Genomic DNA, 26,968 nt, shown 5'->3' on the forward strand with positions numbered 1-26,968 from the left:
TTCCTTTGGTTTTACTTTGGTTTTACTTTGCTTTTACTTTTTACTTTGCATCTCTATACCAAAAATACCAAAAAAATTATTTATCATCTCTATCAGATCTCACTTTCATAAGTGACCGTGAAAGGATTGACAACCCCTAAGCGCGTTGGTTGGGTTGAGCTATTGTTTTTGTGTAGGTACAAGGGACTTGTGCGTGGCCTCCTACTGGATTGATACCTTGGTTCTCAAAAACTGAGGGAAATACTTACGCTACTTTGCTGCATCATCCTCTCCTCTTCGGGGAAATCCAACACAGTGCTCAAGAGGTAGCAAGAAGAATTTCTGGCGCCATTGCCGGGGAGTCTGCGCAAAAGTCAACATACCAAGTACCCATCACAATCCCTATCTCCCGCATTACATTATTTGCCATTTGCCTCTCGTTTTCCTCTCCCCCACTTCACCCTTGCCATTTTATTCGCCCTCTCTCTATCCTCCCTCTCTTTCTCTATTTGCCTCTTTTCCCTGTTTGCTTTTTGTTTGCTTGTGTGTTAGTTTGCTTGTTTGTCGCGATGGCTCTACCTAGATTTGATGATCTTCTCCTTAAAAGGTTAGAGGAGATCGAAAACAACGTCACGAAGTTTATGATTTTGCAATTTGAGCATAATAATTTCTTTAGAAATGAGCTTAAGGAACAAAAAAGTTTCATGAATTATATGAATAAAGAGCTCGATGATATGTCTAAAGAATTTTGATGGTATAAGATCCCAAATTGCTCGTCTTGAAAAATTAACTGCTGAAATCTCGGATATGCAAGCTACCTTAGTCAATAAGATGGCCGCTAAACCGGATTCCTATGAAAATAATGATGAAGATATAAAAGTTATTGATGTGTCCCCTATTAAATCTTTGTTTTGCAATATGAATCTTGATAATGATGGGACTGAATATGATCCACCTTTACCTAGAAGGCGTTCCAATAATTATGAATCTTTTGATCTTGATGCTAAATTTGATAAAAGTGGGATTGAAGAAATTAAAACCCTAGATGTTGCTAAACCCACTATTATGGATTTCAAGGAATTTAACTATGAAAATTGCTCTTTGATTGATTGTATTTCCTTGTTGCAATCCGTGCTAAAATCTCCTCACGCTTATAGTCAAAATAAAGCGTTTACTAAACACATCGTTGATGCCTTGATGCAATCTTATGAAGAAAAACTTGAATTGGAAGTTTCTATCCCTAGAAAACTTTATGATGAATGGGAACCAACTATTAAAATTAAAATTAAAGATCATGAGTTTCATGCTTTGTGTGATTTGGGTGCTAGTGTCTCTACTATTCCCAAAACGTTGTGTGATTTGCTAGATTTCCGTAATTTTGATGATTGCTCTCTAAACTTGCATCTTGCAGATTCCACTATTAAGAAACCTATTGGAAGAATTAATGATGTTCTTATTGTTGCAAATAGGAATTATGTGCCCGTAGATTTTATCATTCTTGATATAGATTGCAATCCTTCTTGCCCTATTATTCTCGGTAGACCTTTCCTTAGAACGGTTGGTGCAATTATTGATATGAAGGAAGGGAATATTAGATTCCAGTTTCCATTAAAAAAGGGCATGGAGCACTTCCCTAGAAAGAAAATAAATTACCATATGAATCTATCATGAGAGCCACTTATGGATTGCCTACCAAAGATGGCAATACCTAGATCTATTCTTGCTTGTTATGCCTAGCTAGGGGCGTTAAACGATAGCGCTTGTTGGGAGGCAACCCAATTTTATTTTTATTCCTTGCTTTTTGCTCATGTTTAGTAATAAATAAATTATTTAGCCTGTGTTTTGGTTGTGTTTTTTGTGTTTAATTAGTGTTTGTTCCAAGTAGAACCGTTGGGAAGACTTGGGGAAAGTCTTGTTGAACTTGCTGTAAAAAACAGAAACTTTAGCGCTCACAAGAACTGCTGTCATTTTTATTTGAAAAGTGATATTTATTTAATTCTTTTTTCAGATGATTAATAGATAAATTTATCACTTCCAGAAATTTATTTTAGAATTTTTGGGGTTCCAGATCTTGCGCTAGCCACAGATTACTACAGACTGTTCTGTTTTTGACAGATTCTGTTTTTCGTGTGTTGTTTGCTTATCTTGATGAACCTATGGCTAGTAAAATAGTTTATGAACCATAGAGAAGTTGGAATACAGTAAGTATAACACCCATATAAATAAATAATGAGTTCATTACAGTACCTTGAAGTGGTCTTTTGTTTTCTTTCGCTAAAGGAGCTCACGAGTTTTCTACTTTAAGTTTTGTGTTGTGAAGTTTTCAAGTTTTGGGTAAAGATTTGATGGATTATGGAACAAGGAGTGGCAAGAGCCTAAGCTTGGGGATGCCCATGGAACCCCCAATATAATCTAAGGATACCTAAAATCCAAAGCTTGGGGATTCCCCAGAAGGCATCCCCTCTTTCGTCTACTTCTATCGGTAACTTTACTTGGAGCTATATTTTTATTCACCACATGATATGTGTTTTGCTTGGAGCGTCTTTTATAATTTTAGTCTTTGCTTGTTTGTCTACCACAATCATCCTTGCTGTACAAACCTTTTTAGAGAGCCATACATAATTTGGAATTTGATAGAATACTCTATGTGCTTCACTTATATCTTTTGAGCTCTATAGTTTTACTCTAGTGCTTTACTTATATCTTTTGAGTTATATAATTTTGCTCTAGTGCTTCACTTATATCTTTTAGAGCACGGTGGTGGATTTTTTTATAGAAACTATTGATCTCTCATGCTTCACTTAGATTATTTTGAGAGTCTTAATAGCATGGTAATTTGCTTAATAATAATATGCTTGGTATTCAAGATTTGTAAAACTTTCTTTTGAGTGCATTGAATACTAAGAAAAAATTGATGCTTGATAATTGTTTTGAGATATGAGCATGGTGATATTAGAGTCATGCTAGCTAATTAGTTGTGAATTTGAGAAATGCTTGTGTTAAAGTTTGTGATTCCCGTAGCATGCACGTATGGTGAACCGTTATGTGATGAAGTCGGAGCATGATTTATTTATTGATTGTCTTCCTTATGAGTGGCGGTCGGGGACGAGCGATGGTCTTTTCCTACCAATCTATCCCCCTAGGAGCATGCGCATAATACTTTGCTTTGATAAATTCTAGATTTTTGCAATAACTATATGAGTTCTTTATGACTAATGTTGAGTCCATGGATTATACGCACTTTCCTTCCTTCCACCATTGCTAGCCTATCTAATACCGCGCACTTTTCGCCGGTATCATACACCAACCAAATACCTTCGTCAAAACAGCCACCGTACCTACCTATCGTGGCATTTCCATAGCCATTCCGAGATATATTGCCATGCAACTTTCCACCGTTCCGTTCATTATGGCACACTCCATCATTGTCATATTGCTAGCATGATCATGAAGTTGACATCGTATTTGTGGCAAAGCCACCATTCATAATTCTTTCATACATGTCACTATTGGTTCATTGCATATCCCGGTACACCGCCGGAGGCATTCATATAGAGTCATATTTTGTTCTAAGTATTGAGTTATAATTGTTGAGTTGTAAGAAAAAAAAAGAAGTGTGATGATCATCATTTTAGAGCATTGTCCCAAGTGAGGAAAGGATGATGGATACTATGATTCCCCCACAAGTCGGGATGAGACTCCGGACGAAAAAAAAGAGGCCATAAAAAAAGAGAAGGCCCAAATAAAAAAAATGAGAGAAAAAGAGAGAAGGGACAATGTTACTATCCTTTTACCACACTTGTGCTTCAAAGTAGCACCATGATCTTCATTGTAGAGAGTCTCTCATTCTGTCACTTTCATATACTAGTGGGAATTTTTCATTATAGAACTTGGCTTGTATATTCCAATGATGGGCTTCCTCAAAATGCCCTAGGTCTTCGTGAGCAAGCAAGTTGGATGCACACCCACTTAGTTTCTTTTGTTGAGCTTTCATATACTTATAGCTCTAGTGCATCCGTTGCATGGCAATCCCTAATCACTCACATTGATATCTATTGATGGGCATCTCCATAGCCCGTTGATACGCCTAGTTGATGTGAGACTATCTTCCCCTCCTTTCGTCTTCTCCACAACCACCATTCTATTCCACATATAGTGCTATATCCATGGCTCATGCTCATGTATTGCATGAAGATCGAAAAAGTCTTGAAAATGTCAAAAGTATGAAACAATTGCTTGGCTTGTCACCGGGGTTGTGCATGATTTAAATACTTTGTGTGGTGAAGATAGAGCATAGCCAGGCTATATGATTTTGTAGGGATAGCTTTCTTTGGCCATGTTATTTTGAGAAGACATAATTGCTTTGTTAGTATGCTTGAAATATTATTATTTTTATGTCAACATGAACTTTTGTCTTGAATCTTTTGAATCTGAATATTCATACCACAATTAAGAAGATTTACATTGAAATTATGCCAAAAAGCACTCCGCATCAAAAAATTTGTTTTTATCATTTACCTACTCGAGGACGAGCAGGAATTAAGCTTGGGGATGCTTGATACATCTCCAACGTATCTATAATTTTTGATTGCTCCATGCTATATTATCTACTGTTTTGGACATTATTGGGCTTTATTATCCGCTTTTATATTATTTTTGGGACTAACCTATTAACCGGAGGCCCAACCCAGAATTGCTGTTTTTTGCCTGTTTTAGGGTTTCGAAGAAAAGGAATATCAAACAGAGTCCAAACGGAATGAAACCTTCGGGAACGTGATTTTCTCACCGAATACAACTCAGGAGACTTGGACCCTACGTCAAGGCACGTAACAGGAGGCCACGAGGTAGGGGGGCGCGCCCTACCCCCCAGGCGCGCCCCTCACCCTCGTGGGCCCCCTGTTGCTCCACCGATGTACTTCTTCCTCCTATATATATCCACGTACCCCCACACGATCAGATAGGGAGCCAAAAACCTAATTCCACCGCCGCAAATTTCTGTATCCACGAGATCCCATCTTGGGGCCTGTTCCGGAGCTTCGCCGGAGGGGGCATCGGTCACGGAGGGCTTCTACATCATCATCCAAGCCTCTCCGATGAAGTGTGAGTAGTCTACTTCAGACCTACGGGTCCATAGTTAGTAGCTAGATGGCTTCTTCTCTCTTTTTGGATCTCAATACAATGTTCTCCCCCTCTCTCGTGGAGATCTATTCGATGTAATCTTCTTTTTGCGGTGTGTTTGTTGAGACCGATGAATTATGGATTTATGATCAAGTCTATCTATGAATAATATTTGAATCTTCTCTGAATTCTTTTATGTATGATTGGTTATCTTCGCAAGTCTCTTCGAATTATCAGTTTGGTATGGCCTACTAGATTGGTTGTTCTTGCCATGGGAGAAGTGCTTAGCTTTGGGTTCGATCTTGCGGTGTCCTTTCCCAGTGACAGAAGGGGCAGCAAGGCACGTATTGTATCGTTGCCATCGAGGATAACAAGATGTTTTTTTTATTATATTGCATGAAACTATCCCTCTACATCATGTCATCTTGCTTAAGGCGTTACTCTGTTTTTAACTTAATACTCTAGATGCATGCTGGATAGCGGTCGATGAGTGGAGTAATAGTAGTAGATGCAGGCAGGAGTCGGTCTACTTGTCTCGGACATGATGCCTATATACATGATCATACCTAGATATTCTCATAACTATGCTCAATTCTGTCAATTGCTCAACAGTAATTTGTTCGCCCACCGTAGAATACTTATGCTCTTGAGAGAAGCCACTAGTGAAACCTATGGCCCCTGGGTCTCTTTCTCATCATATTAATCTCCATCACTTTATTATTGCTTTGCTTTTACTTTTTACTTTGCATCTCTATACCAAAAATACCAAAAATATTATTTATCATCTCTATCAGATCTCACTTTCGTAAGTGACCGTGAAGGGATTGACAACCCCTAAGCGCGTTGGTTGCGTTGAGCTATTGTTTTTGTGTAGGTACAAGGGACTTGTGCGTGGCCTCCTACTGGATTGATACCTTGGTTCTAAAAAGCTGAGGGAAATCCTTACGCTACTTTGCTGCATCATCCTCTCCTCTTCGGGGAAATCCAACGCAGTGCTCAAGAGGTAGCAAGGCTGAATTCGTCACCCTTCATGGCTTTGATTGGTCCAAACCCAACTTCCAGATAGTGGAGGAGGACGAACCGGCAAGGGATGAGGCGCAACCGTCAAGTCAGCCTGGCCAAGACTCATAAGTCGGCTCCGGCTTAACGTCTGCTGTATGGGAGACTGAAAAACTGTATCATTTTGGGCTCCAAGCGCCTTGTAATAGGCTAGCTTTAAACTTCTTGCTCTGCTATGCCATCGTGCATATTGTGCTGCTTATAACACTTATTTATCCGTTATGTGAAGATATGCTATATATATCCCTTATGATATTAACAATTTTGAATCTGTTCCTGCATACAACATTTAAAAGTGTCCTGGCGGGTTACCACTGGACGGGTTATAATGCCCCAACATGAACTTATCATGATTCATAACCAATGCTGGTCAAAATAATAATCATATATGAAAATATATCATACCTGTGATATTTGATCACACTTGTTGATTTTACCAAGCCAGTATAGTAAGGGTGATAACCCAAGACTTTGGATGCTGGTAGTTATCAGAGATTGCCGACTTATAAATAAAATCGGACCGGGTTAATAAACACTGGATATTTACCTTTATTTTATACTGGCGACTTATAGTCGAAGACCAGGCCGGGTTATTAAACATCGGTTAATGTCATATATGACTCAGAAGGCATTATAAGCCTTATTGTTTTTCAACCTCGTATTACTGTGTCACAGAAGAAAAAATCTCAAAAAGACATTCAAATCAAAACAAAAGAAAAAATCCGAGGCTTTCATAGGCCGCCAAGCCAAAATATCTTCTTCAATGAAACTAGCATTAGCCACTGGAAGGTACGCGCTTTCCGTGAGCCGGCCCTCATGAACCCAATCAACATTTTAACCCGGATAAGTTCAATTCTTATTTAAAGATAGACTTATTAGGAGTACGCGGGTTTAGAGCAACATCGTGCATCACATGCCGATTTATCCAAGTTTCAAGGAAGGCGGCTTTACAGCCTGAGCTTCTCCTTGCTATCCGTAAAACCATGCCCTCTCATGACAAACCGGCGTTTTAACCTTAACGAGTTCAGGGTCTTGTTTAAAAGATTGTTAAGAGTTCGACGGGTCAATCAAGATTACCTGATGGAGAAGCATCTGGCATACAGGCAGGATAACCCGGGGTTTTAGGTGAATACACCTGGCTTCCAAGCCTGGCTTTTATAGCCTATCACAAGGTTATGAACTCTTCGTTCTTTAGAACAAAAGAGCCCCCAAGTGACATTTTGAGCTGTGCTCAGGGGGTACCTATGTTTGAGTCGTGCTTTTGCCACAAACTCTCTTTGGTCCCATTTTTTTGTATATGGCCTATAAGCCGGATCAAAGGGTAATCATAACTTTGCTGTATAAAGCAAAAGCCCCCAAACGGCGAACGGCCTAGTAATTGGAATCATCCTCAATTCTTGAGCTGACTCATGGGCTCGACGTGCAAATTTCTGAGATCCATCACACCTGCTAACGAGGTCCTCTACATCAGCATGAGCTGTTAGCCAATAAAACCCATGACAGTAAGTTTTAGCTATAAGAGACTTTGAACCGGCATGATGACCACAATCTCCCTCATGAATTTCTTGTAAAATCTCACAGCCCTCTTCTGGAGAAACACAACTCTGAAACGCCCCTGTTACACTGCGATGATGTAACTCTCCATTGACAATCGTCATTGACTTAGACCGCCGGGTTATCTTCCTGGCTAAGGTTTCATCCTCAGGTAACTCGCCCCGGGTCATATAGGCCAAGTAAGGAATTGTCCAATCTGGGATTACGTGAAGAGCCGCCACCAACTGAGCCTCCGGGTCAGGAATAGCCAAATCCTCCTCTGTAGGGATCTTAACCGACGGGTTATGTAAGACATCAAGAAAGACATTAGGCGGCACCGGCTTACGTTGAGAGCCCAACCGGCTTAAAGCGTCTGCCGCTTCATTTTTCCTTCGATCAACATGCTCAACTTGATAACCTTTGAAGTGACCAGCAATAATGTCCACCTCTCGCCGATAAGCCGCCATGAGTGGATCCTTAGAATCCCAAGTACCCGAGACTTGCTGAGCCAACAAGTCTGAGTTGCTGAAGCATCTAACCCGGCTTAAGTTCATTTCCTTAGCCATCCGAAGACCGTGGAGTAAGGCCTCATACTCAGCTGCATTGTTAGTACAAGGAAACATCAAACGAAGAACATAGCAAAATTTATCACCTCGAGGGGAAGCAAGAAAACTCCAGCCCCCGAGCCCTCCAATTGCCTGGACCCATCAAAGTGAATAGTCCAATATGTGTTATCCGGCTTTTCCTCAGGCATCTGCAGATCTGTCCAATCGTTGATGAAGTCCACCGGTGCTTGAGTCTTGATAGCCGTGCGAGGCACATATTTTAACCCGTGAGGCCCAAGCTCCATGGCCCACTTAGCGACCCGGCCAATTGCTTCTCTGTTTTGGATGATATCTCCCAAAGGAGCAGAGCTGACCATGATGATGTGATGGCCCAGAAAATAATGTTTAAGCTTCCGGCTGGCCAAGAACACCCCATATACAAGCTTCTGCCAGCGTGGATACCTCTGCTTGGACTCAATAAGCACTTCACTGATATAATAAACTGGCCTTTGAACCGGATACTCCTTTCCTGCTTCCTTTCTTTCTACCACAATAGCAATACTGACGGCTCGGTTATTAGCAGCCACATATAACAACAAAGGCTCCTTATCAGTAGGGGTTGCGAGTACTGGCGGCTCAATCAACTGCTTCTTCAAATCCTCAAACGCTGCATCAGCAACATCACTCCAGACAAAGTTATCTGTCTTTTGCATCATCTGATACAGAGGGATAGCCTTCTCCCCCAACCGGCTTATGAAGCGGCTTAACACCACAATATGGCCCGCCAGATGTTGCACATCATTGATACACGCCGGCTTAGCCAAAGAGGTGATAGCTTTGATCTTCTCCGGATTAGCTTCAATTCCTCTGTTAGACACCAAAAAACCCAGGAGCTTGCCTGCCGTCACACCAAAAACACACTTGGCCGGGTTAAGCATCATCTTATAAACCCGGAGATTATCAAAGGTTTCCTTCAAGTCATCTATGAGTGTCTCCTTCTCTCTGGACTTCACCACAATATCATCCACATAGGCATGAACATTACGCCCAATTTGGTTATGAAGGCAATTTTGCACACACGTCTGATATGTCGCCTGGGCACTCTTGAGCCCAAAAGGCATAGACACATAGCAGAAGGCTCCAAAGGGAGTTATGAAAGCCGTCTTCTCTTGGTCCTTAACTGCCATCTTGATCTGATGATAACTAGAATAAGCATCCAAAAAACTCAAACGCTCACAATCCGCCGTAGCATCAATAATCTGATCAATATGAGGGAGAGCAAAAGGATCAGCCGGACAAGCCTTGTTTAAATCCGTGTAGTCCACACACATACGCCAAGTACCGTTTTTCTGAAGTACCAGCACCGGGTTAGCCAACCACTCGAGATGGAAAACTTCAATGATAAACCCAGCTGCCAAGAGCCGGGCTACTTCCTCTCCAATGGCCTTCCGTCTCTCCTCATTAAAACGGCGAAGAAACTATTTGACCTGCTTAAACTTTGGATCAATATTAAGAGTGTGCTCAGCGAGTTCTCTCGGTACACTCGGCATGTCTGAAGGCTTCCATGCAAAGATGTCCCGGTTCTCACGGATGAACTCGATGAGCGTGTTTTCCTATTTCGGATCCAGATTAGCACTGATGCTGAACTATTTGGATGAGTCGCCTGGAACAAAATCAACCATCTTGGTATCATCTATCGATTTAAACTTTTAAACTGGATCATGCTCTGTGGTTGGCTTTTTCAAAGACGTCATATCTGCCGGGTCAACATTGTCCTTGTAAAATTTCAACTCCTCTGTTGCACAAACTGACTCAGCATAAGCCGCATCCCCCTCTTCACACTCCAGAGCTATCTTACGGCTCCCATGCACTGTAATGGTTCCTTTGTGACCTGGCATCTTGAGCCGCAGATATATGTAACACTGCCGTGCCATGAACTTGGCATAACCGGTCGTCCAAACAGAGCGTGATATGGGATGTGGATCTTGACTACTTCAAAGGTCAACGTCTCTGACCTAGAGTCGTGATCATCTCAAAAAACAACTTCCAAAGCTATCTTACCAACTGGATATGCCGACTTACCAGGCACTACGCCATGGAAAACAGTGCTTGACGGCTTAAGATTTTTGTCAGTCAACCCCATGCGACGGAAAGTTTCATAATAAAGGATATTGATGCTGCTCCCTCCGCCCATAAGTACTTTGGTAAACTTATACCCTCCGACCTGCGGTGCAACCACCAAAGCCAAATGACCCGGATTATCAACCTGGGGCGGGTGATCTTCCCGACTCCACACTATGGGCTGCTCAGACCAACACAGATAACGAGGAACTGCCAGCTCAATGGCATTGACTAATCTCTTATGAAGCTTCTGGTCATGCTTACACAAGCTAGTGGTAAACACATGATACTGCCCACTTTTCAACTGCTTCGGGTTGCTCTGGTAACCATACTGTTGCTATTGCTGCCCCCCTTGATTGCTCTGCTGGTTGTAACCACCCTGGTTGTTGTGATTACCTTGATTTCCTTGGAAACCAGAGTTAGAACGGCCACCGCCATAACCCGGACCGTGAGAGCCGGGCCCAGAACCTCCACCTGGCCCACGACTATCATGGAAAAGATTTGAATTTTTGTACTCCTTCATGATGTGACAATCCTTCCATAGATGCCCGGATGGTCTTTCCTTCGTACCATGTCGTGGGCAGGGCTGATTCAACATGCGCTCCAGATTGATACCAGATCCATTGGCTTGTGAAGGCAGTTTACCCTTACGACGCTGACCATTATTCTGTGCATTGGTGTTAGCCACAAAGTCAAAACTGTTATCAGCTTTGCGCTTACCGTTGCCTCCCGGGTTATACTGCTGCCCCTTAGTGTTGCTGCTCCTTTTCCCCTTCCCCGTTTTATCGTCATCAGATTCGGGGTCTTTGGTACTATCAGGGTCAGCATATTTAACCAGAGCCTCCATGAGTGTTCCCATGTCATTACAGTGGCATTTGAGCCGCCCTAATTTCTGCTTCAAGGACGTGAAACGGCAGTTGTTCTCCAACATCAACACCGCTGAGTCGGCATTGATGCGATCCGACGAGTGTAAGATTGTTGAGACCCGGCGGACCCAATGGGTTGTTGATTCACCTTCTTCCTGAACACAAGCGGCCAGATCCATAATCGACATGGGCTGTTTACACGTATCTTTGAAGTTCTGGATAAACCAGGTTTTCAACTCGGCCCATGACCGGATGGAATTGGAAGGAAGCCCCATTAACCAGGTGCGGGCCGTTCCTTCTAACATCAGGGGAAAATACTTAGCACACGCAGCCTCAGTGACGTCTAGCAACTCCATGGCCATCTCATAACTCTCGATCCATGCCTCAGGACTTAAATCAGTAGTATAGTTTGGCACTTTGCGAGGTCCTTTGAAATCTTTGGGCAAACGCTCATTACGTAGATCCGGCACTAAGCATGGCATGCCCAAGTTTCTAAAGGTTAAACTTGACTCCACAGAGGTGGTCCGACGAACCGGAGTTGGTTGACGAGCCGCATACTGAGCCGCCAGCTCGGCCTCTCGACGAGCTCTACCTTGACCCACCATGTCCTGAGCGTTTACATCACCACCCATCGAGTCATGCCCACGGGGCGGGTTACAGTTCCGCCCACTGCTTGATACAGTCGGCTCATCGAGATGCCTGTTGTAACTCCAGCTCGGACGAGGGGTAGAATGAACTCGATCACGGCTGTAAGAATAAGCCTGCTGTTGAACCAATGCTGTCTGAAGAAGATCCCTAGCCATCCGTGTCTCGACTGCCGCTGGCGATTCACCTTCAACCGGGATAGCTGCCAATCGAGATGCCACAGCGATCATGTTATCCAAAGGGTTGGAGTAATGACCCGGTGGCGTCGGCACATGGTGTGGCAGGTTATTGTTCTGACAAGGTGGATCCATCACGTGCGGTTGAACCGGCGTACCCGTCCCAGGTGCTTCGACTCGGTTTACCCCAGTCGGGTTGCTGGTTCCTGCTCCTGGCATGTTAAAAAGATTTCTTGCTTCGTAGACCAATGGAAATGGGTCTGATGCCTCCTCCTCATGACATCGTTTGAAGCATTTTGATCAAACATGAGCCAGTAAGACTCCTCCTGAATCCGTTGTGACTGGGCGTCCAAAGCAGCCCTTTCTTCAGCCATCTTAGTGCTTTCTGCATTAACTCCTCCTTAGCCTGTGCTATCTCATCGCGCAATCTTGTGATCACCGCATTATGTTGATCTTGATCCGCCGAGTTAACCACCGCTGTCAACAGCGTCGTCAATTTATCCAGCAAGTCAGTTAAAACCTGAGCCGGCGGGCGCTCAGGGCCTCCTACCCCGGCAGCCGCTGCCGCCCCTGACGCGGAAACCAGCTCCGCCACTGTTGATGAGTGCTGCGCGGCCTGTGTACCGGCCATGAAAATTGCAACTCGGTTCGACGGCTCATAGGGGTCCGGAATACTGTTGCCATCGGAACAGTCCCAAGCCGGCCCTCTTGCAATTCATACAGTGACTCGGTCTCACTAGTGAATGACTCGTCATCAGAGTAAACGACGGTCTCATCACCAGATGCTGGTTTGTCCTCAGATTCCACTCCATGGGTAAATTCCACGAAGGCACGATTCATAGCAGGCCGAACCCAGGCGGGTCTCGCATGCTGATCTGTCTCGACGATGTCGGTGCAGATGTCCGGCTCAGGGCCCAGTTCGCCGATCTTGCCGATGAAGACATGGATTCCACCGAAGGGGACCCGATACCCGTACTCAATTGAGCCGGCCTCGGGGCCCCAGCCTACGTCGTCGATGTAGAGCTTGTCGCGGCGACTCTTGGTCATCCGGCCCACGGCGTATCCCTTGATCCCTGATAACCAACAAGTATATATAGGGGATCAATTGTAGCCTCTTTCGATAAGTAAGAGTGTCAAACCCAATGAGGAGCTAAAGGTAGAACAAATATTCCCTCAAGTTCTATCGACCACCGATACAACTCTACTCACGCTTAACATTCGCTTTACCTAGAACAAGTATGAAACTAGAAGTACTTTGTAGGTGTTGTTGGATAGGTTTGCAAGATAATAAAGAGCACGTAAATAAAAGCTAGGGGCTGTTTTGATAAAGACACAACTAAGTTAGTTTCAGTAGAGAGATTTTTGTCATGAGAAATTTATTTGTCCCTAGGCAATCGATAACTAGACCGGTAATCACTATTGGAATTTTATATGAGGGAGAGGCATAAGCTAACATACTTTCTCTTCTTGGATCATATGCACTTATGATTGGAACTCTAGCAAGCATCCGCAACTACTAAAGATCATAAAGGTAAAACCCAACCATAGCATTATAAGGCATCAAGTCCTCTTTACTCCCATACGCAAACAACCTACTTACTCGGGTTTGTGCTTCTGTCACTCACGCCACCCACCATAAGCAAATCATGAACATATTGCAAACCCTACAGCGGGGATCCCTCACGCTTGCGCAACACAGAGAGCACCATAGGACAGCACCAATAATAAAACATGCAACTCAAACCAATCACGATCATCAATTAACCCATAGGACAAAACAGATCTACTCAAACATCATAGGATAGCCATACATCATTGGGAAATAATATATAGCGTTGAGCACCATGTTTAAGTAGAGATTATACCGGGTAAAAGATGGGTTACACCGCTGCATAGAGGGGGAGAGTTGGTGATGATGGCGGTGAAGTTGTTGGTGTAGATTGCGGTGAGGCGGCGTTCCGGCGCCACCGGAAGAGTGGGGGAGAGAGCCCCTTCTTCTTCTTCCTTGACCTTCCCCCTAGATGGGAGAAGGGTTTCCCCTCTGGTCCATGGCCTCCATGGCATGGGAGGGGCAAGAGCCCCTCCGAGATTGGATCTGTCTCTCTGTCTCTCTCTGTTTCCGCGTTCCAGATTCTGCCCTTTCACCGTTTCTTAAATTCCCGGAGATCTGTAACTCCAATTGGGCTGAACTTTGGACACGATTTTATCCAGATATTAGCTTTCTCGCTGCGAAAGAAGGGCACTAACTGCCTTACATGGTGGCCATGAGGGCCCAGGGCGCGCCTGATCCCCTGGGGCGCGCCCCTGCCTCGTGGCCCCCTCGGGCATCATCTCGCGTTGATTCTTCTTCCCAATAATCACATATATTCCAAAAAATCTTCGTCAGTTTTTATCCCGTTTGGATTCTGTTTGATATGGATTTTCTGCAAAACAAAAAACATGCAAGAAATACGAACTGGCACTGGGCACTGGATCAATATGTTAGTCCCAAAAATAGTATAAAAAGTTGCCAAAAATATATGAAAGTTGTAGAATATTGGCATGGAACAATAAAAAATTATAGATACGACGGAGATGTATCAGCATCCCCAAGCTTAATTCCTGCTCGTCCTCGAGTAGGTAAATGATAAAAAAGTTCATTTTTTATGTGGAATGCTACCTAGCATAATCTTGATCATGTAATCTAATCATGGCATGAATATTAAGACACGAGTGATTCAAGGCAATAGTCTATCATTTGACATTAAGACAATAATACTTCAAGCATACTAATAAATCAATCATCTCTTTTCAAAATAACATGGCCAAAGAAAGTTATCCCTACAAAATCATATGGTCTGGCTATGCTCCATATTCACCACACAAAATATTCAAATCATGCACAACCCCAATGACAAGCCAAGCAGTTGTTTCATACTTTTGATGTTCTCAAACCTTTGCAACTTTCACGCAATACATGAGCGTGAGCCATGGATATAGCACTATAGGTGGTATAGAACATGATGATGGAGGTTGTGTGGAGAAGACAAAAAAGGGAGAAAGTCTCACATCGACGCGGCTAATCAACGGGCCATGGAGATGCCCATCAATTGATGTCAATGCGAGGAGTAGGGATTGCCATGCAACAGATGCACTAGAGCTATAAGTGTATGAAAGCTCAAACTGGAACTAAGTGGGTGTGCATCCAACTTGCTTGCTCATGAAGACCTAGGGCATTTGAGGAAGCCCGTCGTTGGAATATACATGCCAAGTTCTATAATGAAAATTCCCACTAGTATATGAAAGTGCTAACTCAAGAGACTCCCTATATGAAGAACTTGGTGCTACTCTGAAGCACAAGTGTGGTAAAAGGATAGTAACATTGTCCCTTCTCTTTTTTTCTTCTTTTTTCTTTTTTTGTAGGCTTCTTTGGCCTCTATCTTTTTTGGGGGCTTCTTTGGCCACTTTTATTTTGATCATGGGACAATGTTCTAATAATGATGAACATCACACTTTTATTTACTTACAACTCAATATTACAACTCGATACTAGAACAAAGATATGACTCTATATGAATGCCTCCGGCGGTGTACCGGAATGTGCAATGATCTAGCGTAGCAATGACATCAAAAACGTACAAGCCATGGAAACATGATGCTAGCTATCTTACGATCATGCGAAGCAATATAACAATGAATTCTCAAGCCATGTATATGATGATGATGGAAGTTGCATGGCAATATATCTCGGAATGGCTATGGAAATGCCATAATAGGTAGGTATGGTGGCTGTTTTGCGGAAGATATAAGGAGGCTTATGTGTGATAGAGCGTATCGTATCACGGGTGAGGGAGTCCTGGATTAGGGGGTGTTCAGATAGCCGGACTATACCTTCGGCCGGACTCCTGGACTATGAAGATACAAGATTGAAGACTTCGTCCCGTGTCCGGAAGGGACTTTCCTTGGCGTGGAAGGCAAGCTTGGCGATATGGATATGTAGATCTCCTACCATTGTAACCAACTCTGTGTAACCCTAGCCCTCTCCGGTGTCTATATAAACCGGAGGGTTTTAGTCCATAGGACGAAGAACAATCATACCATAGGCTAGCTTCTAGGGTTTAGCCTCCTTGATCTCGTGGTAGATCTACTCTTGTAATACCCATATCATCAATATCAATCAAGCAGGACGTAGGGTTTTACCTCCATCAAGAGGGCCCGAACCTGGGTAAAAACATCGTGTCCCTTGTCTCCTGTTACCATCCGCCTAGACGCACAGTTCGGGACCCCCTACCCGAGATCCGCCGGTTTTGACACCGACATTGGTGCTTTCATTGAGAGTTCCTCTGTGTCGTCACTTTTAGGCCCGATGGCTCCTCCGATCATCAACGACGATGTGATCCAGGGTGAGACTTTTCTCCCCGGACAGATCTTCGTATTTGGCAGCTTTGCACTGCGGGCCAATTCGCTTGGCCATCTGGAACAGATCGAAAGCTACGCCCCTGGCCGTCAGGTCAGATTTGGAAGTTTAAACTACATGGCGGACCTCCACAGAGACTCGATCTTCGACGGATTCGAGCCGCAGCCGAGCGTGCCGCACTGTCACAATGGACATGATCTAGCTCTGCCGCCGAACAGTGCCCTGAGGGCCACACCCGCATCAGCTCCGACCCTTAATTCGGAGCCAACTGCGCCAATCGAGGATGGGTGGTTGGACACCACCTCGGGGGCTGCAATCTCTATGGCGATCGAGCCGAACACCAGCCCTATTCTCTGCGAAGCCCGTGACTCCAAGGAGCCGAACTCCTCTCCAGACTCCGAGCCCTCCGCGCCCCTACCGATCGAAGCCGATTGGGCGCCGATCATGGAGTTCACCGCCGCGGACATCTTTCAGCACTCGCCCTTCGGCGATATTCTGAATTCACTAAAGTCTCTCTCTTTATCAGGAGAGCCCTGGCCGGACTATGGTCAGCAAGGTTGGGATGCGGATGATGAAGAAATTCAAAGCCCACCCACCACCCATTTCGTAGCCACTGTCGATAATTTAAACGACGTGCTCGACTTCGACTCCGAAGACATCGACGGTATGGACGACGATGTAGGAGATGAACATGAACCAACGCCTATAAGGCACTGGACAACCACCTCATCTCATGATGTATACATGGTGGACACACCCAAAGGAAGCGACGACGAGGAACACAGGGATGCAATGAGGGATCGTTCACTCGAAAAGCAATCAAAGCGGCGACGTAAACGCCGCTCCAAGCCCCGCCTCGACAGAGACAGCAGCCATACAGACCCAGCCATAGAGCAGGACGAGCCGGCGGACGACGAACATGCCTTCGAGCAACCGTCCGAACAGGGCAACTTGGATAAACAAACCAAACACCCCGTCCCCGGCGAAAACAACAGTCCGGACGACCTTACGCCGGATAGGCTCATGGAGCATAAGAACCTCCACAAAAGGCTCGTCGCCACTGTGCGTAGCCTGAAAAAGCAGAAGCGGAAGCTCAAAACTGCAGAAGATGCACTCGGAATCAGATGGAGCAAAGTACTCAACACCGCAAACAAATATGGCGGCAGTCGCCGCACAAAAAGTTATCCAAAGCGAAAGCTACTGCCTGAATTTGACAAGGAGGCCTTAGAGCCCCCACAGTCAAAAAATAGGAAAGCCACCCGGTCGAATAGACGACCGCATGGCCAGCATGGAGCGGCAAGCGGCGCCGCACACAAGCCGGCACGCGATCCACCAAAGGATCCGCATCAAAAAGATGGCCCAGCCAGATCTATCTATGGGCCAAGAAAGCAAGATATAGTAAGCACTGCAACACAACAAATATCCGAACATCACGGCACACCCAAATACAGGGGTGCCGCACACCCCCTATGTTTCACCGATGAGGTGCTGGACCATGAATTTCCAGCGGGATTCAAGCCCGTAAACATAGAGGCGTACGACGGAAAAACAGGCCCTGGGGTCTGGATCGAGGATTATATCCTCCACATACACATGGCCAGAGGAGATGACCTCCACGCCATAAAACACTTACCCCTCAAGCTTAAAGGGCCAACCCGGCATTGGCTCAAAGGCCTTCCTGAAAACACCATTGGAAGTTGGGAAGAGCTTGAGGATGCTTTCCGGGCAAATTTTCAAGGGACCTATGTCCGCCCTCCGGATGCAGACAATCTCACTCACATAACTCAACAGCCTGGAGAGTCAGCCCAGAAATTCTCGAACAGATTTCTTACTAAAAAGAATCAGATAGTCGACTGTCCGGACGCCGAAGCCCTAGCAGCTTTTATGCATAACGTTCGAGACGAATGGCTCGCCAGACACCTCGGCCAAGAAAAGCCAAGAACAATGGCCGCATTAACAAGCCTCATGACCCGCTTTTGCGCAGGAGAGGACAGCTGGTTGGCAAGATGTAGCACCAGCGACCCAAGTACATACGAAGTTAGGGATGGAAACAGAAAACCCCGACGCAGCAAGGACCAGCGCCGGAATAAGGGAAACAGCCCAAAGAGCACGGCGGTCAATGCTGGATTCAAAAGCTCGGGGTAGAATCAGAGAAAGCCGCCCCTCAAGGATAACAGGGACGAGCTATCCAACTTAAACAAAATCTTGGACAAGATATGTCAAATACACAGTACTCCCGGGAAGCCTGCGAACCATACCCACAGAGATTGTTGGGTTTTCAAGCAATCCGGCAAACTCAATGCCGAACACAAGGGGCTCGACACACCAAGTGAGGACGACGACGAACCCCACAAGCAGAGCACCAGGAAACAAAAGGGTTTCCCACAAGAAGTCAAAACAGTAAACTTACTTCACGTGACGAACAGAATGGCGCCAACAGAGATACGCGCCATACGGCCTATCCCAAAGGAGTCTCGCCAATGGTTGTTAAAACCGATCACCTTCGACCATCAGGATTACTCTAGAAGTATTCGAAACGCAGGCTGGACTGCCTTGGTATTAGATCCAATAATCGGCGGACTCCACTTTACAAATGTCCTGATGGACGGCGGCAGTGGTCTAAACCTGTTATACCAGGACACAATCCGCAACATGGGGATAGACCCAACAAAAATTCGCCATAGCAAAACCTCCTTTCAAGGGGTAACGCCAGGCCCGGATGCCCGTTGTATGGGTTCTCTCCGGCTAGAATTTATGTTCGGCTCCCCCGATAACTTCCGTCGCGAACAGCTAACTTTCCACATCGCCCCATTCTCAAGTAGCTATCAAGCACTGCTGGGGCGCGAAGCTTTCACCCGCTTTAACGCAATACCGCATTATGCATCTCTCATGCTTAAGATGCCCGGTCCATGAGGCATCATCTCATTAAAGGGAAAACATTGAGTGTTCCTCCCGCGTGGAAGGCAGTGCGGCTGCCTTGACAGCCCCACAATAAAGTGGCTTCACCAGCCAAAGCACCTAAACAGGTCGTCAAGACCACAGACACGGCTAGACGAGTCCGGCACAAACATACAATTGATAAAGGCTTAATAGACGTATACCCCTATACTAGGGGCTCCGCGCATATAAAACAAGAGACAATAAAGCTCAGTTTTACCCATTTCGATTTATACTTTGTTTATTTAGTATAACTCATGTTCGGCACGGTGTTTTTTTAACTAAGTTCCTCTCTTTTACAGACGAACACCGTGCTACGCCCGTCCAGGATACGGCACAACGGAGACACAGGCGCAGACGTGCAGCAGGGACCCGTTCCAAGGATTCTTTTCAGATTAAGACCCTGCGTAAACCTTTTTTACTGTCTTTTGTTGATACACATCCCCTGGTTTCTTGGTATAACTAAGGAGGAGGCTGGCATTTTGGCATGTGGCCACGTTAGAGTTTTGCACGTACCTGGACACTAGGGGCTTATTACTAAGGGCGTTATCTCGCCCGCCCTCATAAAGACCGAATACCTTAGGGAGTGTTCGGCGTCGCGAGTTTGGCCTTATATGCATCAGCTCCGAATCATGTCTTTGGTCAAATGTTGGGTTTGCCCGGCTCCTGTGTTTTGCTACCTTACGTTCCGCTCTATCGGCTAAGGCGGCACCAGGAGAACTACTACGATTGTGCCCCGGTTCGGCCAGACGAGCACCTCGGTAGAGAAAGCCGAAAACTGACTGTCATGATATAGCGTGAGACTGGTCAACCACTCGATGACTTACCGAAATCTTTAGGATTCCTCCGCATTAACGAAGGGCCGCTTCCCGGCCAGGCACATACGCGCCCCGAGTTCGGGTGAGCGCAGGCGCCACCAGGGGCTATATAAGTAGCCTCACTGTCAAACTCCTATGGCTAAGTGAAAGTGATAAAGCATCATAGTCCGATTGCGTAGTTCGCTGCGCTATCACCTCCTTTGTAGGACCAAGACGCTGGATCAACTGTGAAAATGCGCCTTCTGCGAACACCCCCGCATTATGTGCGTGGGGGCTGAAGCCGACGACTGCCATCTTTCAGATTATATATACATATATGTTAAACGGCCTCACAGGAGGTATTATAATACTTGCAGGCACAAGTATAAAAAGCTTCTACAATTTATCAAAATATTGTTTTACAATAATATATGCTATTCGAATATAGTATCCTTCGAGCACTACGTCTCTATTAAACGAGTGCCTTGCAGAACTTCCTGAAAATAGTGCTCGGCGTGTACTCGGCTTCATTCCGAGTCTGGGGATGCAACATCGGTGGCCTCCATTTCCGCCCAGTATGTCTTGACACGGGCAAGAGCCATCCGCGCACCCTCTATGCACGCTGACCTCTTCATCGCATTGATATGTGGCGCCGCACCAAGGAATTGCTGCACCAAGTTGAAATAACTTTTCGGCTCTAGCCTCTCTGGCCACAGATGACTCATGACATACTTCATGGCGAGTCCGTACAACCTATTTAGCTCGGCCCATTCGGCCAAACGGTCGGCTAATGACAGTGGACGCTTCGGATCGTGGAACTGCGACCAGAAGAGCTTTTCCACTTCGCGATCTTCTTGATCTCGGAAGTGTTCGGCCGCATCTCCGGCACTCGCTGCCAAATCCAGATAGGTGTTCGCCGTACTACACATCCGGTCTAACGGAGCATGTTTAGGATCACAGAACTTCCTCCGTAACATAAAGGGCTTTCCAGCCGCGATCTCTTCGGCTTGACGCAGCTCCTCCTTCATAGCTCTCATCGCAGAGTGAGCATCCTTGGCATCGGCAACGGCCTTCTCCAGGTCCGTCTGTTCCGCCCGATCTTCTTTTTCAAGAAGCTTGCAACGGTCAGCAGCGTTCTTCAGCTTCACGGCCATCTCGGCCATTTCCTTCTTGCTTCGGCAGTGAGCAGCCTATTCGGCTTTCAGCTCTTCAATTGCCTTTAAGGCAGCCACATCACTTTTCCTGGCTTGCTCCTTGGCTCGAGCAAGTTCCACCCGAAGATTCTCCATGGCAGCAGCACCATCTGCATCAAGCGCACACATTGTAAGATACTGGCATAAAGCTCCTCTTACCAGGTGCCGCCGGAGGAATTACATACCTTGTGCCTCATCAAGCCGCTTGTTGACAAGCGCGATGTCGGCATCTGCCACGTCAAGTTGCTGCTTTAGCTCAGCAAATTCATCAGTCCGGCTTGCCACCGGACACTTCGCCACCTACGTATGAAGGCGACATATTGGACCTGGGAATATGATCCTCTGCGCGCCGTCACTTTTGACAATGCACAGAGTCTCAGGGGCTACTATCTACACAGGGCGCATCTTATTTATGCGCAACTGTCCAAAAAGGGTACATTATTTCGCGTACCTCAAAACCTGTCAGTAAACTCCCGACGGCCTCGTGCAATCCGCTCTCCGTGGATGAAATCCTCTCAATCACCGTACCCATCAATGCACGGTGCTCCTCTGAGATAGATGCTCGCCCTAGCAGATCCTTCAGCTCCTCCGACCGTGCACCAGACGGTGCCAGACTCGTCCGATGGCCCTTTTCGAAGGCCGGACGCGGAGGGCTTTGGGGGGCCATATGACTAACTTCCGGCCCTGCTAGATTCGGAGAAACCCTCCGCGAAGATACCTCAGTATCGCCCGCCTCGCAAGGCGGTACGGCAGGGGGAGGCGTTCCACTCTCCATCATCTCCGGAAGAAGATCCCCCGAAGACGAGCTCTGCTGAGAAGGGCTAAGGTCCGAGCTACAAGGTAAATTTTCGATTACTCTTCTCAGATATAACGCAAGGATTTCTCTCATTTCTTAAAAAGAAAAACTCCTCTCTACTTACGGCTCGGTGGAGGGCTGATCCCCTTGAGGGCATAATTCGGCCGAAGTATCCCCCGATGCAGGACCCTCTGACGAAGATTTCTTCCCCCGCTTTGAGGCCATGGTCTCCGGGTCGTCAGAGGCGGTCCTCTTCTTCCCCTGAGGAGAGGCATTTTCGATTCCCCCCTTCCGGACAACCTTCTTCGAGGAGGCTGTAGCTTCCTTGTCCCCTCCCTCGCTTTGCTCCGAAGGCACAACCTCCAACATCCTAACTAGCACGGGACCCGGCGTGGTCTCGGGGAGGGGGGCCGGACACCTGATTAGCTTTGCTTTTGCTATCCACTCCTGTTTAAAGGACAACTCTTTTAAGGGCAAATTTATGATAAATATGCGGATTGCGAGTCCGGGCACATGGCTACTTACTTGAGTATCCGGGCGGTTGCAGCTCAGACCTGCGTCCTCGGTCGAATCTGGACACACTACTTGTGGTCCGAAGAACAATTTGTACATCTCCACGGGCGTCGTGCCAAGAAAATGTTGGATAACTCGTGGTCCCTCCGGGTTGAACTCCCACAGGGGGAGGGGGCGACGTTTGCAAGGCAGAACTCGGCGAATTAACATAACCTGCGTCACCACGACCAGACTGATGTCTCTTTCTAGGAGATCTCGGATGCGGCCCTGCAACAGGGGCACGTCCTTTGCCGACCCCCAGTCCAGCCCCTTATTGACCCATGACGCCAGTCGTGGCGGGGGACCCGAGCGGAAAGCAGGCAGCGCCACCCACTTGGTGCTCCTGGGAGCTATGATATAAAACCACTCTCGTTGCCATAAGCTGGACTCCCCTTTAAAAGAGCCCTCGGGCCATGGAGCACCAGCATTCTTGCTTATAAAAGCACCTCTGCACTCCGCGTGCCGTCCCTCGATCATCTTCGGCTCTACTTTGAAGGTCTTGAGCCACAGTCCGAAGTGAGGAGTAATATGGAGGAAGGCTTCACACACGACAATGAATGAGGAAATATGGAGGATGGACTCCGGAGCTAAGTCGTGAAATTCCAGCCCATAATAAAACATGAGCCCCCTCACGAAGGGATCCGTCGGGAAGCCTAGCCCCCGAAGGAAGTGAGACATGAACACCACACTCTCACCAGGCTTGGGAGTGGGAATGACCTGCCCTCGAGTAGGCAGCCTATGCGAGATTTCGCCGGTCAAGAACCTGGCCTCTCTCAACTTCAGCATGTCCTCCTCCGTGGCATCCATCGGCCTCGAAGGTCGGAACCGGACATTGTCGAAGGTCCGAAGCGCCTGAAATCTGGAGCCTTGGGTGTTGGAACTCGTGGCGAAGGGCAAACTCGTTTGAGATTGAAAGAAAGGAGTAAGGCCTTGGTCTCTTTATAAGAGGTTGAATACCAAGGGCCCTCCCCGTGACAGTTTGGGACTCGCCTTTGATCGAGAAAATATACCAACGGGCACGGTTGGGTTACCCACGCCTGTATTGATGAGAATCCCGGAATAAGGGGACCTGATCTCTGCTTTGACAAGACGTGCCAAGGAAACCGCCTCGCTAAACGTGCTGAGGTGGGACAGTAAAACGATTCGAATAAAGACTTGGCCGTGGTGTGATGTCACGCTACGGAATACGTCAGCAGATTAGATTTGTGTAAATATTATTCTCTCTATGGCAATATGTGAAAACTTATTTTGCAGAGTCGGACACTACCTTTGTGTTCAAAATCTTCTATGAAGTACTTCGAGGAGGAACCCGCCTTGCAATGCCGAAGACAATTTGCGCGCCGGACTCGTCGTCATTGAAGCCTGGTTCAGGGGCTACTGAGGGAGTCCTGGATTAGGGGGTGTCCGGATAGCCGGACTATACCTTCGGCCGGACTCCTAGACTATGAAGATACAAGATTGAAGACTTCGTCCCGTGTCCGGAAGGGACTTTCCTTGACGTGGAAGGCAAGCTTGGCGATATGGATATGTAGATCTCCTACCATTGTAACCGACTCTGTGTAACCCTAGCCCTCTCTGATGTCTATATAAACCGAAGGGTTTTAGTCCATAGGACGAAGAACAATCATACCATAGGCTAGCTTCTAGGGTTTAGCCTCCTTGATCTCGTGGTAGATCTACTCTTGTAATACCCATATCATCAATATCAATCAAGAAGGACGTAGGGTTTTACCTCCATCAAGAGGGCCCGAACCTGGGTAAAAACATCGTGTCCCTTGTCTCCTATTACCATCCGCCTAGACACACAGTTCGGGACCCCCTACCCGAGATCTACCGGTTTTGACACCGATAACGGGGTTTGGATGCACCGACGAAGTTTGCACCGACTCTCAAGGTGAGAAATGGCAATGCACGGTACCGAAGAGGCTAGCAATGATGGAAGGGCGAGAGTGCGTATAATCCATGGACTCAACATTAGTCATAAAGAACTCACATACTTATTGCAAAAATTTATTAGTCGTCAAAAGAAAGTACTACACGCATGCTCCTAGGGGGATAGATTGGTAGGAAAAGACCATCGCTCATCCCCGACCGCCACTCATATGGAAGACAATCAATAAATACCTCATGCTCCAACTTCGTTACATAGCGGTTCACCATACATGCATGCTACGGGAATCAAAAACTTCAACACAAGTATTTCTACAATCCACAACTACCCACTAGCATGACTAATATCACCATCTTTATATCGCAAAACTATTGCAAGGAATCAAACATATCATATTCAGTGATCTACAAGTTTTATGTAGGATTTTATGACTAACCATGTGAATGACCAGTTCCTGTCATCTCTCTAAATAGATATAAGTGAAGCAAGAGAGTTTAATTCTTTCTACAAAAGATATGCCCATGCTCTAACAAATATAAGTGATGCAAAAGAGCATTCTACAAATGGCGGTTTTCTATGTGAAGAGAAACAAGCAATCCAAACTTCAAATGATATAAGTGAAGCACATGAAGCATTCTATAAAGCCATACTCAAAAGATATAAGTGAAGTGCAATGAGCATTCTATAAATCAACCATGGACTATCTCATACCAGCATGGTGCATCAATGAAAAGTGAAAACTAAACGCAAAAGACACTCCAAGATTTACGCATATCATGTGACGAATAAAAATATAGCTCCAAGTGAAATTACCGATGATTGTTAGAAGAAAGAGGGGATGCTCCCCAAGCTTGGTTGCTTGGGAGTCCTTGAATATTTCCTTGGGGTGCCTCGGGCATCCCCAAGCTTAGGATCTTGCCACTCCTTATTCCTTCATCCATCGTGATCTCTCCCAAAACTTGGAAACTTCAATCACATAAAACTTAACAGAAAACTAGATAAGACCCGTTAGTATAATAAAGCAAATCACTAATCTAAGTAATATTGCAAACCAATTCATATTTTGTTTTTGCATTGTAGCTACTATAATATAACTTTTCCATGGCTTAATCCACTGATAGAAATCGATAGTTTCATCAAAACAAGCAAACTATGCATCAAAAACAGAATCTGTCTTAAACAGGACATTCTGTAGTAATCTGAACATTCACCATACTTCTGGTACTCCAAAATTCTTCAAAAATTAGGAAAAGTAAAAAATTTGTATAGAAATACAGTGCAAAAAGTTTCAGAACCGTTTGACATTCCAGTAAAAAAATGTAAAATCGCGCACTACAGCCAAAGTTTCTGTTCTGCACCGCACAAACCAACAAGCAATGTAAACATCCTAAATGCAAATCTTGGCAAATTATTTTTATAATACAATGGAATTGTACAAGGGGATAATTATTTTTGTTGAAAAGTTTCTTTAATCAAGATTCACAAAGTTCCCGTGAGCATGAACAAAGTTCAAGGAGCTCCCCCACTTCAACAATGCTTGTCTCTCTCACTTTCACTTTCCTTTTTGAAAAGTTTTGGGTTCCCCTCTTTATTTTTTTGTTTTTAAACTATATAAAAGCACTCAACATAAATAAATTACTCTCTAAAACTTCCGGGTTGTCTCCCTGGCAGCGCTTTCTTTAAAGCCATTAAGCTAGGCATAAGGTGCTCAAGTAATGAATCCACCCGGATCCCAAGGTATATCAAAGCCAATTTTAATTAACAATGATTTGTGATTTAGTAGTGAGCACAAAGTAACATATATCATGTGATGACGAAGTCTAACTCTCTTCCTATGCATCGGCATGTCATAAAAGAACAATTCATGCATACATAGTAAAGGCCAATGCATAGTATAAACAGTTTCTTGCAATTTTATCATATTGGAAACATGGAGAGGCGGAGATGTAGTTCCTCTCTCATAATAATTGCAAGTAGGAGAAGCAAGCACATGCATATTATATCTATGAAAATCATCATGTGTAGTAGTGAAACGCAACCCATCAATATAATCCTTAATAAGGGCAAACTTCTCCGATATAGTGTAGTCGGGAGAATTCAAATAGATAATAGGACTATCATGCGTGGGTGCAATAGCAATAATTCCATGTTTAACATAAGGAACTATAGAAAGTTCATCTCCATAAGCATAATTCATATTGGCATCTTGGCCACAAGCATAGCAAGCATCATCAAAAAGGGATATTTCAAAAGAATCAATAGGATCATAACAATCATCATAGTAATCATCCTTCGGTAAGCACGAAGGGAAATTAAACAATGTATGAGTAGAAGAGTTACTCTCATTAGAAGGTGGGCATGGGT

Source organism: Triticum urartu, chromosome 2A, assembly GCF_056163025.1.
Source record: "Triticum urartu cultivar PI428250 chromosome 2A, HENAU_Tu73, whole genome shotgun sequence".
NCBI classification, from domain to species: Eukaryota; Viridiplantae; Streptophyta; class Magnoliopsida; order Poales; family Poaceae; genus Triticum; species Triticum urartu.